The following is a 4,703-nucleotide window of genomic DNA, read 5'->3' on the forward strand; positions in this document are numbered from 1 at the left end:
TGGGCCAGCAAAGGCTCTGGCTTCTGGGCACCTTATTAATAATACTCTTCTGCAGGAGGGGGACACAGTTCTTTATAAAGATTTATTAATAGTCATTATTATTTGCACAGGAGCTTTAATGTGCATTAAAAGACCTATAAAGACCAGCAACTAAAGGAACTCTTCGATTTCACGCCGATCTGCACTAAGAAAATACCTTTTTTTTTTTTTCCTTTTTTTTTTCCCAGATAATAATAAAACAAAGAGCTTTCAGGAGCAGCCCCAGCAGAAGGCTAATGTAAAGTGATATATTTGAGCCCCAGGAGGATGGTGTAAGTTACTCTTGCCTCTGAGGCCTGTTTATTGTGTTTGTCTGGTTGCCCTGGGAACCAGCTCACGCCGTTTCACTTTATTTTCTAATGTTCCTGTAAATGTTAGGTAAGGCCGGGATTTATTATCCACTGTCAACACCTCCGGTGGAACGCGCCGCTCGCTGGCGTTTCCTTGGCACGGAGCCCTCCCTGCTCCCTCCGACCAAAAAACCCCTTTTTCTCCCCCTGAAACATGTGTGAGCGTGAGTGTGCACATGCGTGCGTGTGTCTGGGCATCCCCATCCCGATCGATAAATCCCAGACTTATTTATTTATCCAGCAAATCCTGAAGGCTTTCACGGGGATGGCACAGGGTGGCACGGCTGCGGTGCTCAGCACAGGGAAGCTGGGTGGGAGCTGTGACTCATTTTTGGGGTGAGGTGGATATTTAGGGGCTGGGTAAGGAGTGTTTACCAGGAGTGTTTATTATCCCAAAGGCAGCAGCGGGATCCTGCTGCTCCTGTCCCCAAAGAGCTCGAGTAATTCGGAGCGATGAATCATCAGAATTATTAGGGCTGGAACGAGCTGCTTTCTTTCCTCTCCTCCAGCAGTCCCTCGGCATGACAGGGCACATTTGGTGGCAGACTGGTGGGTGTGAGGCTTATTTTTTAATTTGCTTTTTTTGCCTTGGGTGGTACCTCCCAGTCTAAGAGCCAGTGTTTCACTGGGGACACTCTTAACCTTTGAAATGTCCAACAACAAATGCAGTCCTGACTCCCTGAAAAGTGTGGCTTGGATTCTCCCTATCTTTTCCTTAATCCTGCTTGGAACTGCAGCCTGGTCTCTCCTCCCTGTTTCCTTGGGGAGGGGTCTTGCCCACCTCCCACTTGCCTTTACACAGGAACACGTTCCTACTCCAGTTCCAGACAGGAGTTCCCATCCCCTCTCCATTTGCCTGTTACAGTGCCCTATCTCCCAGAATTTCTTCATCAAAGGGATTGTCGAGCTCTGGAATGAGCTGCCCAGAGAAGTGGTGGAGTCACCATCCCTAGAAGTATCCAAAAACCCTGTGGATGTGGGACCTGAGGACGTGCTTTAATGGTGACCACGGTGGTGCTGGTTACACTTGATGATCTTAAAGGTCTTTGCCAACATTAATGATTCCATGATTCTGTGATCTCCACCAGCTCCTCTTTGCCTTGTCCCCAGCCAGATTTGGGCAGTGATTTGGCACGGCTGCAAACGCCTCTCTTGCCAAAGAAAAACCCCTCATTGTGGACATTTGAGCTCCACTTTGCTGCTGGTAGGGTTTGCCTCCATTTTTACAAAGGGATTTGGATTCAGCAGTGGTGAGGACCCGGTGAAGAGATGAGCTGGATCAATCCATGGGGAAAATCCAAGAAAAGTGCCTTTGTTTCTCCCACTCCTGGGGCTGATCCCACCTCCCACTGCCCAGGAACCTTCACTGCTGGGCAGGAACCCTTCCACCATGAACAGCTTCATGGAAACCCCAGCACCCAAAGCACTGGGATGAGACTGAAGGTGCAGCTGATGGGGAATATCCAAAAGATTTGGGAATGCAGGTGGGAGAAGGCCTGGAGCAGAATGACTGGTGACAGGAAGTAAAGGTCAGATGGGGAAAGCTGAATTTGACAGTGCCAGACCGAGGAGAGTGGATTTGTCTTTTGGTTGGAACGAGTTAAGGGTGGCAAAGTCTCTAAGGGAATGTCATAAACTGGGATTCCTGTTTCCAGTGTGATGCCGAGGAATTGAAATCTAAATTCCCAAGTTCTGTGTGAGAACTGGAGTGAGGTGAGATTAAATAATATTTCAAAGGTCCTCGAACAAAGCCTTCTGTGGACTCAGGTGTGGTTTGTGGGGGTGTTTCCCAATAAAACCAGCCCATTGCTTTGTTTCAGGGGAGATGACAGAGAGAAAATGGATTTTTCTTTGTTTTCTGATGAAGGCATTACAGGAGGGCCAAAGCTGTGCACAGAGCTCTGGATTTTCCAGAGCCTTCTCAGGCAAATCAGCTCTTGGAATTTGTAACAGCAACAGCCCCTGCTGAGGTTTTACCTGAACCACAGTCAGTATAAAACACTCACATCCCTCACCCATCTCCACTTCAGGGAATATTTCCAAATGTACAACGTGTGGTTGTAACTATTTAAAATGAAAAATGCCACCCTTAAAGAAAAATGTAATGGGCAAAATACCTTTTTAATGAGCCTGAAATGGGATGGAGATGACAGTGACAAGAGTAACTCAGTGAAATCCCAGCTGCTCTTTTTAATTGCTCCTAATTTTCTCTCAGGTGCTGGTAATTGGAACAATTTGCCTTCAGGAACCTGTGAGGTCTCAGACATTAATTGATTTTGTCTTGCTTAATCAACCTCACCAAAACCAGAGCTCATTTCACTGCCTGGTTTTCAGCTTAGAGCTGTTCTGGGTGAGACGTTGGGTAGAAAATGTCCCCAGCAGGCACCCAACTCCACCACCCAAACCACGCTGTGGACTGAGTCAGGGAGAGCTGAACACCTCTGTTTGCTGTTATATTCCTGAAAAATACCCCTAATGAGATAGCACAGCACTGGGAGATGGATGAAATAGAAAAAGGTGCAACTTGGAGTTTATTCCAACTCAAGCAGCCCTAACAAATGTGCTGTTTGCAGGCATTTTTCTTCCTGCTGCTCAGAGAGCAGCTGAATTTTAATGGAAAAATGAGCTCTGCCTTGCACGGGCAGCAAGAGAGAATAAATCACAGAATGGGCTCTTTAATTTTCTTTTGAAAAACAAGTCCAGTTCTCAATGTTGTGGTTTAAGGAGGCTCTGTTATTCTATTTCAGGAGAATTTATTATATTATTATCATCTGGTACAGAAAAATAGTGGAGGAGGCATCTCAGGAAACACTGGCGTGGTCATGAGGTCACTGTTTGGGAACAGGAGCCATCCTCAGGGCTCATATCCCAAATGACCCAGGTGTTATTTCTGAGCCACACGAGGCTGGGTGAAGCTCAGAGCTGCTTTCACTGCCCTGTAAATCCTACATTTTTCCTCTTCCCTCCAATCAGAGCCCCAGGAAAACCCAGGGGATATGTTGGTGAACACTCTCAGAAAAAGGGGACCAGCAGCTGGATTGACCTGGAATCGCTTTGGATTCACTCTGATCCCACCAAACCCAGACCCTGAAATTGCTGCAGTCCAGGCACCACTTCAGGAAAGTTGATTTGCTTCTCGAAAATCCCCCATAATTTCCATTTTTTCGCCTAATGTTTGCCCTATTTAATAAATTCTTCATTGTTTCATTGAATTCATTTGAAGCTCTCCTGTGCACTAAGCAGCATTTTGAAGCCGTTAATCCCTGCTGGATCATTGCATCCTCTCCAAAGACCTTTTCATGGAGCTTTCCCATCTGATTTGAGGGCAGTGAGGAGAATCCCCCCTCAAAAGGAGCAGTTCTATGTTTGCTGCATCGACACCAAACATGATTCCTTACAACGGTAAATTTCCATTTGCCATCACCCATTTTTCAAAAGGAAGTAGATTGTAAGCCTGGAAAGATTTATAGCTCCATTCTAAAATATCCATCATTTTAAACCCAGCCCTGCTGCTCACATCCACTGAACTGCCCTAGATAGACTGCTAAAGTACTTAAAAAATTATATAAAAAAATACTTGACAATATATCCAGATATTTCAAACCCTTTTGTGAGGCATGGACAAACCCAGAGCCATATTTCATAAAACCTATTTACATTTCAGCTCTATATTTTTTGCTTTTTATGTCCTTTTCCATGGCTCTGCATTGCCAAGGCATTTCTTTTTTTTTCTTTTTTTTTTTTTTTTTTTTTTTTCAGAAATAGAAATTTTCCTTGCTGAGACATCACTGCTTGTCCTCAGGAGCACACCCACCCTCACAAGATCTGACCTCAGGTGTTGGGTTTTTATTTTTTTGGTGGAACCATTCTTGCAAACCCAAAGATTTACAGGCTGGGAAAGGTTTGTAACGATCCCAGATTAAGGGTGGGACTTTCCAAACAGTCCCAGCCTTGAGAGTTTGAACTCCATTACCCAGCAGCTTTTCAAAGCTCCACCCTGAAGCTGTGTGAAATTATTCTGGTGGCGTGGAGAGCGTATTTACCTAATGTCAAATATTAAACATTACTGCCCATTAAAATATAGGCCCTCATTATATTTGGCCTGGTGGAAATGTGCAGGAGAGAAGGAGCAATTCTCTTTTCCAAGCCTCTGGATTTTGGCAGAGGGGCTGGCACTGATTTTTGGTGTCTGTCCGTGGGTTAGGAGCTCATTTTTGGGGAGTTGAATCCCATCCTGGTGGAAATATGCAAGAGAAAAGGAGAAATTCCATTTTCCAGGTCTCTTGAGCTTGGCAGAGGGACTGGCACTGATCT

General features: G+C 45.3%; 1 long non-coding RNA gene across 1 annotated transcript; it reads left to right on the plus strand.

The window, feature by feature from the left end:
- Positions 1 to 202: 202 nt before the first annotated feature.
- LOC137485447 (uncharacterized) lies at positions 203 to 3,603 on the plus strand. Its single transcript, XR_011005312.1, has 3 exons — positions 203 to 311; positions 3,137 to 3,216; positions 3,363 to 3,603. It is a non-coding gene; the product is annotated as an uncharacterized lncRNA (long non-coding RNA).
- The last annotated feature ends 1,100 nt before the right edge of the window (positions 3,604 to 4,703 follow it).

This window comes from Anomalospiza imberbis, chromosome 19, assembly GCF_031753505.1.
Source record: "Anomalospiza imberbis isolate Cuckoo-Finch-1a 21T00152 chromosome 19, ASM3175350v1, whole genome shotgun sequence".
In the NCBI taxonomy this organism is placed as follows: domain Eukaryota; kingdom Metazoa; phylum Chordata; class Aves; order Passeriformes; family Viduidae; genus Anomalospiza; species Anomalospiza imberbis.